Genomic DNA, 12,969 nt, shown 5'->3' with positions numbered 1-12,969 from the left:
CCATTGAAGTTTAATTTGGAAAAAAGGCTAGATAAAGTCACCCAAAGCGTGCAAGGTCATAATAAAAGACAGATAGCTATCTAGTGTTAATTATAAGATAGTGTTAACGCTATGAAAAAGAAATTTTCGAATGATTAATATCTGGTTCGATACAAATTAACACGTACTTTCCTTTCACATTACTATATATGATGAAGCTTAACTGTTTTCATTTTGTGTACCACCATTGTTTTCTTCTCTATTATTTTGCAACAATCCATTACATGCAACTAATCTTTACAGTATTCTTGCTAAGGTTCTTTGATTTCCAAAATAGTAAATATGCCCATAGGGCAGGTGTTATTGTATTCAGCTGGTGGACTCGGTGTATAATATACACATGCAACGTTCATAAATACTTGCTTACTCACTTATTTTAAGTTGCGGAAAGAATATTTACCGCTGACAACAGTCTTCTGGTATATTTCATTACCTACCTTCAACCCTCTGCGCTGAATTGTATGACAAAATAAGTATAATAAGCGTATTCCAAAATAAAATGGTTAAAACCTATAGAACTTTAACATATTAGCTGAAGTTGAAGTCTACCAAAAGCGATTTAGTGAAGTGAACAAATCAAATTATAACATAAATGACGTTTAACTGAAAACAATTCCTTTTGGTATTTATTGTAAACAATTACCGAATCGTTTATAATTTACCGATTTCCTCGCGGATGATTCCCTGTATTTGTTCGGTGCAGATGTTCAAAATCAAAATGTTTTTTAACACTAATACGGTCGTATTTGTATTTACATTATACAGATATTTATATTTTTTATATTTTCTTTAATATTCTGTTCAAAACCTTTACGAAATAACTTGAATTAAAATACTAATTGACCCAACTGTGACCTGGGAACAATTGAATTGATACATACACATTCGTGTTTACAAATATAAATCCAGCACCGCAGAAACACGTTTTTGAAGTCAGCGGAGTCACGTTTTCCTAATAACCACATGTTACTATGTTTGTGTTTATTTTGCGTGTGTTTTACTGAGTTATTGTATTGCTTTAAATATACCTGTATATATATGCTCATTCGTAATGTTAATATTCTATCAAAGAATCCAGAACAATAAACTCCAGAGAAATTGAGACAACATATGTTTACATCCAGTAGTAATACATTGCGTAATTTATAGGTTCACAATTATGTTGTAACACACGTTTATGTTGAGGGTCCTGATAATTTAAACCGATACAGCCATAATTTGTATGTCGAGAGTCATAGTTTTTAATGTTGAGATTATATAAAACCAGTTCGGCAAAGTCTAGTTATATCTTGTTCTTCTATATTGAACGTTGATTTACTTAAAAAATACTTTAGTGAAACTTAATATGGGACAAACTGATACCACATCCAGTATTTCTTTGACTGCTTTATAATGTTTAATTTTGAGTGTTTATGCTTACTTATGGTCTTAAGCTAATTATCGCATGGTCATACACAATTCTTAAAAGATAGCCGTACATTGTTTCCAATTGGTCACGATGTAAATATGGTTATGTTGAATGTGCTTGTATCTACAGCGTATGTTATAAATGCAAAATGATCAGATTTGAGTTGTTTGACGTGTGTACGCATTGTGCCCGGATATGCAAAAATAGCATTCCAATAGCCGTTTTGTTATTCTGGTCATCGATATATCAATACACATAGATTATACATGGCTTGTTCAATCAAGACTGCGGGAGATATCGTATAATCTCACGGCCCTCTTTTACCTGGCGATATCATGCGTGTACGTTATTTGGTTATAATAAGCATTATTTGTTGACTTCGCACATTAGCATTGAGCATAAGTGAAATATAAAAAAAAACGTTCCGATCCTGTGTCGGAAGCTTCGTGCGATGGGAGTGGAGTCTGTGGAGTGGTTTCGCTCGTACCTAAGTGATAGGACGCAGTCTGTACATGTTAATGCCGCTAAATCGGATTTCAAATCAGTAGTGTGTGGTGTTCCCCAAGGGAGTATACTGGGTCCTCTTTTGTTCTTGACCTACGTTAATGATATGAAAACAAGTATATCATCCAACTGTAAATTAATACTCTATGCTGATGACAGTGCTATTTTGTATTCACATAAAGATCCAAGTACCATCAGTCAAGTTTTAGGCAAAGAACTCGAGTCCTGTAGTAAATGGTTAATTGACAATAAGCTATCCCTCCATCTAGGCAAAACAGAATGTATTCTTTTTGGTTCGAAACGTAAACTCACCAAGGTGGACAATTTTCATATACAATGTAATGATCATGTTATAAAATCTCAGACGTATGTAAAATATCTTGGCTATAACTAGATGCTGATTTGTCCGGTACTTCTATTGTAAATAATATCGTCAAGAAGGTTAACTCTAGACTTAAATTTTTATATAGACAACGTGATTTTTTAAATAAAAGTCTTAGAAAAAGCTTATGTAATTCTTTAATACAATGTCATTTAGATTATGTATCCTCTTCGTGGTATTGTGGACTCACGAAACAGCTTAAGCACAAGTTACAAATAGTCCAAAATAAAATGGTTCGTTTTATTAACAATTCCCATTGTAGGACATCACTTGTTGTATCGCATTTTGAAGAACTTGGTTTATTGAACGTTGAACAAAGATGCAAGCAACTTCGGCTTAACCACATCCATAAGATTTTCTACAATAAATGTCCAAGCTATATGAAAGACAATTTTGTCAAATGTACAGATGTCCATCAGTATGGGAATAGATCCCGATTTAATTTTTATGTACCTCAAGTTGATGGCTTTACTAGTTCTTCAATTTACTACAATGGTATTACGGATTGGAATGCATTACCCGATAATATAAAGTCCATCGAATCGAAATTTACTTTTAAGAAACTTGTTAAGACACATCTATTAAATGATATGAAGGTAGACGAGAATTCCATGTATTTTTACTTTTAGATTTGTTTTATTTTTATGTAATTCATTATTTTTATGTTTTTTATTCGTGTCAGTGTATTATCATGTCAACTTTTGAAAGATTCACTTAATTCGTAGAAGAAATCATGTGTAGGATCATGTCGATTATATATTAAGAACTGAAAAACAATATATTTATAGTCACGTATAAGATCTGTTCGACTAAATCCAGGGACCCCGTTGGAAATAAGCTTTTTCATGTTTACATGTCTAAGCTTTACGGGTTATCCTGTGTATACATCATGTCGTAATCTTATTTGGATCTGTGATAAATGGCACCATTCATGTAATGCATGTTTCTGAATATGATAATAATGCAATCTATACGTTACTTATTGCCTTGATTGCATTGAATTGTAAATTGCTTGACATGTATGCACAAATAAAACAAACAAATAAAACAAACAAAAAATGAAAGCGATATATAACGATTGCAATCATGTTTGAGGTAACGCTGGGATAGATTGGCTAAATTAAATTGTCCGTTCTACGAACTTTATATCGGCTTTATATGATAGGCATAGTGGTTGATGATTTAAAGCGTTGTTTAAGAGGACCTGTAAACGATATGGCGTGTCTGGATATAACACATATTCCCATTTTTGTTGTTTGAGCCAATATATAGCACTTATAAGAGTAAACAATAATAACGCTCAACATTTAAAGGGGCCTTTTCACAGATTTTGGCATGTATTTATGTTTGTCATTAAATGCTTTATATTGATAAATGTTAACATTGGGTCTAAAATTCTCCAGTGCAAAAACAAAAATTCAATTAAAGAAAAAAACATTAACCCTCAACGGGGCTCGAACCACTGACCCCTGGAGCCATGGAGCAAAAGTCTTCCGCTCTATCCACTTGACCATCCGCTCTGATACAATTTCTCACGCTTTTTTTCTTTATTTATGCAATCCTCTGTAGTATCAAAAGATACAACGACAAAAACAGAATTCTCCAAATGATAAAATCGTTTCGCGTTGTAACGCTTTATAATTTTCAGGTTTTTAAATCGTCAAAAGATGCACATAATGAATATTTTAGAGCGTGGTAAATGTTCAGTATTACTGTTTCCTCACAAATATCATAACTTCAAGAACAATTTGCGAATCTGAAACAATTTTTTTCAATTTTGTCAATTTACCAAAGTGTGAAAAGGCCCCTTTAAGATGGAGGACCGATAGTTTTGGAAGTGTTCGCCTTATGCTAATACATGCAACGAAGCTCCGACCCTCGCGGGGAAGAGCGCTTTTGTTAGTATCTGGTTGATCCTGCCAGTAGTCATATGCTTGTCTCAAAGACTAAGCCATGCATGTCCAAGTACACGCCTTCACACACACACTTATGGATTGTAAAAACACAGTAGGCTGTTTCATCTGTTATTAGTAAAATCAAATAAGATTATTATTAAAAATTATTGATGTATGATGCATAGACACTTTTACAGAAGTAAAAAGTATACAAAAGTATACCAGATATTATTAAGGTCTAGTAGATAAAAATGTAGGACACCTTTCTTTTAATGGACGAGATTTAAAAATAAATCGAACAATATGCTTAACTTTTGAAGCATCAAGCTTATGCAATCTAAATATAAATAAAACAGACGTTTACATGAACACTTTGTCCCGGTTTAGAAAATCGATAAATGCGAAAGTATATTTTATTACGACCTACCAATTAAGAACATCACATGATATAACGATATCGCGATTAAGATCGACCACGAGATAATATAATGATACTAAAATCAAATTAAGGACAAAAGCACAGTACAGCGATCAAGGTCTTTGTAGTGAACCTAATTACTTGAATTGAAACGGAAGGTTATCATATTAGCTCTTCAATACGATTGTAATGTGTTATAGACAAACTTAATACATTATTTATTCTATTACATATATACAGTGTACCTTGAGTTTTTGTACAATAATTGTTAGTGCGGGCTTTTCAAACGTAAATTGTCAAGAATGGCTAATAAATAAAAATAAAATTTTCTGTTTTGTCCTCGCATTGAGTTTATTATTAAAATCAATTTTATTAGTTATGAGTTGAAACTACATGTAGCTTTCAAAAACAGATACATAACACTTATGCTAGATTTATGTGTGGCTCTTTATTTGAAACCATAATAGACATCTAAACATTTGAAACGGATAAAATAATTGTGTTTATGACAGATTAAGACCTGTTTCGGATATAGTACGTCACAAAACATTAACTCGAAATTTTGCTAGTAGCAACACAACTTGATGGCTAAACTAATATTTGACTCGCATTTTGCGAGTTCTAATAAGAGCCTTGCATGTGTATATAGACATAATTTCAGGGTGGCATCACCATCCAAATTCATGTTTAGCGTAAACTGTGTTTTTAGCATTATCGGCACAACGAACCAGGCGGCCTTTATTGCGATCAAAGGCAAGGTTTCCGCGTACGCGTCATGAACACCAAATGCTAATCATTACATCATAACTGAATTGGTCATACGACTGGTTCATTGCAGGTTATACTGTTTAGTGCAGATCGGTTACTGCACATAACGATCCCGAAGATATAGATTAAACCTTGACTTTTCTTAAGTTTATAAATGCCTGGTTGAAGTCTGCTAAAAGGATTATGTACATAATAATTCTCAACAAACCCAAAACACGATTTTACACTCAATATAATAAACAATGAAAGTAATAAACGTACCACAAGGCGCAATAGCGATCAAGGTATCTTACTAAAGTCATTAAAAACGTATCCATGAAACTATTATGTTTTTGGAAATTAAAATTAATTATAAGTCGACCATGTTGTTCGCGCTTAGATCTAATGTTCATGCACAACTAATTTAAATTCTTAATTAGATATAATTAATTGTTTCATAATTACATGAATCTTCATTATTTATAGTGTCAAATGCAGTAGAGACTTAATTAGGCAAACATAGTTTACAAGCAAATTACTGTTTTAGGATATGGTCAATTAACAATAAGAGAACATTCACAAAGAACATAGTGACCTTCAAAATAATAAATGTAAAATGCATCCGAAACAAACGAATATAAAAGGTGATATTTGGGTAAAAGAAATTCTGCGACAATGAATTGAGAACATTTCACTTTGTTTAATATAATTTGTTGGATATTTTACAGTATCAAAGCATGATTTTACATAATGTATGCTCCCGATATTCAGATAAATCATCGAATCAAGGTGTGCTAATGATACGATTGTTTGTGCAAGCCCCTAAGACCTCGACCTTCGATGCATTAAATTATCACCCGATCGTCATGTGACGAAGAATATTCAAACGACCTGACTATGCACTTAGCACAGCTCAGTTGGCAACGTATGAACATGTTAGCGACTAATCATATTGTTATACTTTCTATCAATTTATTTGTCGAAAGTTTAAACATAAGATTAACATTTTAAGTCAAAAACAATGTGCCTGCGTGCTTTTTCTTTCTCATTTATTAAATTTGAAAAGAAACGCGATGTGATTACAACTCTGATTGATATTTATTTAATGGTCAATTTTGAAAGCGTACCCGTTATTAATGAGGTAGTACCGGGCACCATGGCCGTTCAAGGTCGGCTCTGTGTACGACGAATGCAGTCTCATTTTCACTGTCCAATCAACGTTCAGCACAAAGGTCTTGACGAAAACATTCGCACATGTGGTAACGTCAAGTGGATTTCCAGAAATTGCCTAAGGTGAGTGATGAAAGATCGCTTATCTGAATATTCGTTTCGTTTATTTAAAAAATGCACACTTTCAAAATCTGTGAATAGAATTAGCAAATGCAGTTTATATAACATAATAACAGAGTAATGCCATTTACAGGAAACAACGGTTAATTAAAACTTTCATGAGGACAAGTGAAAAAATAAAGCGTAGAGAATTATATTGACAATAGCGACATAATATGTTAAGAGATGAAGGAATATGCTCCATTCATATAAGTTCGATTTTTCAAATAAGGTTGTTTTTTTTATCCCATCATCAGACGTGCATTGTCGAAATAAACCACTGTTGAATAAACTTTCCTTTATTTCGGCAGTGCTGAAATATAGCTGTCACGCGCGGTGGAGAATGGTCATATTACTCGGAATCAACTATAAAGTAATCATTTTTAGAAAAATCGAATCAGATTCAACAAAACAAACAGTTTGATACCAAGATGTAATATATTTTTAACACATAATGCAACTCAAAAAGCAAAAATTCATGTTTTACAAATATTTAGTGCGCGTACTCGTGACGTCATTATTAACACGTCATACGACACAATGCATGTTCTCTCACGCTAAAGCTGCAGTTGTTAAGTGTTTTTTCCCCACTATTTCTTAAAAATCGGGGACGTAGAGGTATGATAAACAGAAAAACAGGTTAGTTACTGATCTTTTTGTAATGTATTAGGCTCGGCATGATTAAAATAATGAATCAATGTTTGCTTAAAATAACTTTGGGATTTTCCGTCTAGTCCGATTTTCCTATTCTATTTTTAAAGAAATAATTTATGACTTAGAAAATTGATGGGATAAATCGAATACTAGGTCGATGCCGACTTAAGCAAAGTTTATTTTTCTCGGCACGAAAATCTGAACCACTCGCCAAGGCTCGTGGTTCAGATTTTCTAAGCCTCGCAAAATAAACTTTGCTTTATTCGGCACCGACCTAGTATTCTCTATTTCTTCATGTTCGTAAACTGTACAACAATCCAAACATGTGAGATGGAGATCAGGCCACGGATTTCTTTATTCCGACGATTAATACATGTAACCAGTGCATTGTCTCTTTTAAAAATCTGAGAATAAAATCAGTTCAAACGGACCCAATGCTTTTCCGATATAGGGCGAGCTTATCTGTCGTTTTTATTTGAAAGTTTACTTAAGCTAATATGATAGAATGTAGGAAAAAACCCTGAAATATCAACCTAAAATATACAATAAACCTTAGTTAAGAGTCGGCACGACATATTACAGTCAGTCAATTTAGTGGGGAAAAGCCCAGCTGTTGTGACGTTACTGACACTGTGAAAATCCAGTTCCATTCAAGTACATGATTGTGAATTATTTTAATAGCCTCATTCAAAGTAGACTTTGATTTACATTTAAAATCTGAGTTTAATGAAAAAGTGAACTTCCACCTTCCCTGCGAAAGACAATTCATATTAATATATTGTCATACGATTGATACTTAAGTATTGACATAACAATACTTCTGAGTATTTTATTGGTTTTTCAAATGCACGTATAGTTACACACAAGTTCCAGTGGGCATGGTGTATTTTGGAATCTCTCTGTCCCGCACGTCTCTCCGTCTGACAGTCTGTACGGAATTTGTCCAGACTGGCACATTCGCACTATTTGAAGGATTTTTAAATAACTATCCACACGTTCACCTTTATCCAATATTGTGTCGCAAGCAGCTACATTACAACGTCAATGGTAACATTTGAAGGAAAATGTTAAAATACATATTGTCAAAATAGGCCCTATCCAGCTCTATTGCGTAATATCTATTGAAATATTTTAAAATAACATGACACATGTGTGGAACCTCAGAGGAGATATCAAGCGCAATAACAGTATTGCTACCTTAAGATCAAGGTTACACTTTGCGACCAAAGGTAAACGTGAACGTTATTGTAAAAAATAGGGTTTACCTGCACTTTAACTTGACTATGCATTTAAGGATGTTTATTCAGCTTGGAACACATTTCAAACCTACATCAAACGTGGTATCGCGTAAGAGAATCATGTTTCTACCATCAACTTCAAGGCCAAACGTAGAGGCTAAGTGCTAAATACAGCATTTTTTTATTCACAAATTCGGCTTGCTTGCCTCAAAATTTAACATAAACAATATAATTTTAAAATAACGTAACAACAGCTAGTTCATTATTTCAATTTAAAGTAAAAGCTTGTTAATACTCTATTAGTCGCATTTATAGTCGAATCTTCATGAGACGTTCTCATTACATTTATTGTAATGATATTTAAGGTGTATTCGAAAACAGTTCAGATTCGTTGAAAACATTGCCGGCAAAGGCCGGGACAGTTTGTATTAAATGGATGTAGTAAAACCGTGGTAGCACCATAGAAGTAACGTTTTAGTCGAATCTTCGTGAAATTCGGTAAGAACATTTGCTCTAATGTTAATTGAGCCTAGTTTAAAACTGGTTCCGGTCTGTTGAAAAATATTACCGCAAGGGGGCGGGGCGGTTTCCCTTATTTGGCTATAGTAAAACCTTGTAAACATTCGAGAAACCACTATATTATCCACTCTTCATCACACTTGGTCAGAACATTTGTTAACTCTTTCAACATATCATTGGTATACATGTTCTGATCAAGTTTCATGAAGGATTGACGACAATAAATGTGGTCTCTAGATTGTAAACAAGCATATTGTTAACGACGCACGACGGACGACGCATGACGGACAAAAAGCGATCACGAAAGTTCAAAATGAGCACGTTGTACCTAAGCATGAGCACTTAATACTGGTAAACAAGCTGATCCAGGAAAAGTAGGTTAACTGGTCGCATTTATATGAGTGAAATATTTTTCAAACTGCCAGATATAGTATTAAAAAGCAAAAAATACTACACTCGTCTCAATATACCACTTTTCTAGTAATTCTAGTTCTGAAATATAAGTTAGATTAAGAGATAAATGTGCAAAAAATATATGTATGTTTTATGAGCCAAGCCGCAAGCTATGAAATCTGATTATGTAAGAAGGTTCATGTTCATACCTATTTCATTCGGCGATTTATGTCCTGGACAAACAACAGGAAGGCCCCACGAACGACGAGACAAAAATCATAAGTATATACTTCTTTAAATTGTTCTTGTGCTTGAGTATACTAATAACATATGTTTTTTGTAAACACTTACTCTAATTCGTGAACCTAATATGGCTACCATAAAGGACTTGTTTAACTATTTTCATATTAAATACATGTATTTTCTAGCAAAGCTTTAATATTTAGAAATGTATCAAATGATTGTTATTACTTGGGAAAATACCATTTCAAATAAATGTGCCTTCCCTGGATTATAACGCGGGGAATCTGGAAACTAAATTGTCACGGTCCAATATACCACGTAGGTTTTTTAATTTGAAAAGTAATTAAAACGCCTTGTCTGCAAAATACGTTTTCGAAATATCGACGAAAAGCATTCCGCATATTAAAATATTGTATCTATATCACTGATGATTATCAATAAATAAATATTTAAAGTTTAAATACATTTTTATGGTCGTGAGTGTTATTTTGAATATTTTAAAGTTTTAACATAAAGCATACACTTATTTGTATCTGTATAACGATTTCGTTGTCATTTTGCCAAACTGTGAATAAGTTGTATGTAGCCGTTCTATTCCACTATATCATGCGTTTGTGAGCGATTTTAAACAAAACAATATGGAACAAACCAATAAACGCAGACCGTTACGCCTTATTCATATACACAAAGGTGTAGCAATACCCTTCAACGAAGAACGTGATTTGGCTACTCGTTTAAATGATCCCTGTATAACATGACTTTATGTCATCACACAGTGTTGACTCGGTGCTGCCTTAGAGTTTGGTTTATCCCTTAACTTACGTATAGTCAAGTAAAATATGGGTACAAGAGAAGCTTTTCCCGCAATGATATGCAATATCGTGAGAGTCGGCAGTGTTTAATGGAACGTTTGGCACATGGAATTGGCGACTTCAATTATTGTTCGGACCCAGGCATAATAAAGCAATAGCAGGTAACGCTTTTTTCGAATATTTGCCAAGCAATTAGTAGTTTTTAATATTTTCGATTTATATTGTATATGTGAACAATACGCATGCATAAAGGTCAATACTATGTATACAAAGATATGGACTATAACATTTATTTAAAATAAATGGGTATTCATTAAGAGTATTTATAAGACAAAGGTTTTCAAACCACAGCGGATTTTTGTAAATATAAATATCTAAAATAAATATTTGATGTAAAGTATCAAAGTGTATCTTCTAAAAATAAACCACATTAAAAATCGAATGGTCAAAATCGATGTTAACTAGAATCATTAGCGAAGTTTTTGAAGATATCAGTCTTACATGCTGTACAGTGGCAATACATTGAACGGAATACTAAAGCTATACAAAAGAAAGCAACTAGTGTATATCATAAATAAATAAACAGAAAGCGGTACACAACTATGAAATCAATATTGAAAACTAAACCGGTTTCTCAGTAGAATTACAAAACGCTTAAACAAATAAACACTTTTATTTAGGAAAATATTACTGGGTATTCATCGAATACAAATCTAGGTCGCAATTAACTAAAACATCTTTAATGTTGGTAGCTATTGGAAAGCATTAAGTATAATGCATGTAAAATACAAATAAGTTGTGCACATCAATCAACAGTTTTATTTGTACTTAAGTCAAGAAAAAGGAAGCATACAATCCAAATTAGTGTGGACTGATATAAAATAACGAGTTCGGGTTCATTTATACAAATGTTGATCCTGGAAGAACTTAGGGAAAACACTGTTGTAAATAAAAAAATAATCAAGCTTTTGTTTCGTATTTCAAAATTTGATTTGTAGAACATACAACAAATGTACTAAAGAGCAAATGAGCATGTTTACTGATAAACGACACGCGTTTTTACTTCATTTTTTTTGTGAGGAGACGCACGTTTTTAATGAAACTAATGGTAACAATTTACTCCATGGCTACACTATTTCGTATTCTTAAACATTTAAAAGCTCCATGTAAGAGTCAGCGAATCGAATCCTACCATTTGATAACTACTTAAAATTGGACATTTATGTCCATTTCGAGTCCAATGCTCAATATTCAAAGGCAACGGCATTCGATCTAACTGTATACTTACACTACTCTTTCATTCTAACCACGTCAAATATTTATCATTATTTACAATCTGGAAAATATGGTAACACACTACAAATACAAAAATAAATAAGCGCTTATAACATGGACACATTTCTAAAAACAAACAAAACTTACTTTTGAAGATTGCAATACAGAAAGGCAATACATTTTTTCTACAAGAAAGTGCCATGCACCACGAAGATATTTCCTACGTAAAGATATAAATTATTGATTGTTTAACAAAAAGGTCCGAGGTTTATACGCACACCAGTTTTGGTGTAGAATATTTAAACAATAAAACACGACACAATGCCAATATCACTGAGGAAAAGTTGTATTTCCATTGCATGTTGAGTGACAAGAGGTGTCAGATGTTTCAGATTCTTTGTTGACGACTGTAATTACGGTTTTCTTGGTAAGTAAGGTCGTCTACAAAAAAATAACCTTTTCCGAACGCTGTACTTTATGCCAACCCAAATTAAATTCCATTCTTACAGCGTCATGCCAATCTTCAAAAGCAATATTTATTTAAAAGCGAATTAATCTAATTCCTTCACATTGTCGTTGAATTCAATGCGAGCTTCTCGGAGATCGCCGACAAAATCGCCCTTCAGCCTGACTATACACGTCACATACCCGCCAAAATGTGTCGCACTTTCTAGCGCCGCGCAGTTGATATCATGACGAGGCTGAATCTCCTAGTTCTTACCGGCAGTCATGATAATATTTAAAAAGGTAGTTTATGAGTTGGGTTGTTTGTTGGAACGACTGTTATTTACCTTTAACCGTGGGCAAAGTTTACCTCTAATAATTTACAATAATTTCATGATATAAATACGAGTCGTTGTTAATTGTATTGCTGTGTACTAGCAACCCGCTGTGTTAAACGTGCGGCGTAAAATCATCAAAATAAATATAACTATACAAAACTAATAATATAAATTAAAATACCAATAGTTTCCATAATCATACCAATTATAATACCAATAATACTAAGTATAATTATAATAATACTTATAATACAATAATACTTTACTAATAATTATAATAATTTGAATAGAAAATGATAATAACAAATTATGAACTAAAATGCACTGCAAA

This window comes from Dreissena polymorpha, chromosome 10 (genome assembly GCF_020536995.1).
Source record: "Dreissena polymorpha isolate Duluth1 chromosome 10, UMN_Dpol_1.0, whole genome shotgun sequence".
Classification (NCBI taxonomy): domain Eukaryota; kingdom Metazoa; phylum Mollusca; class Bivalvia; order Myida; family Dreissenidae; genus Dreissena; species Dreissena polymorpha.
This window is presented reverse-complemented; position numbering follows the sequence as displayed.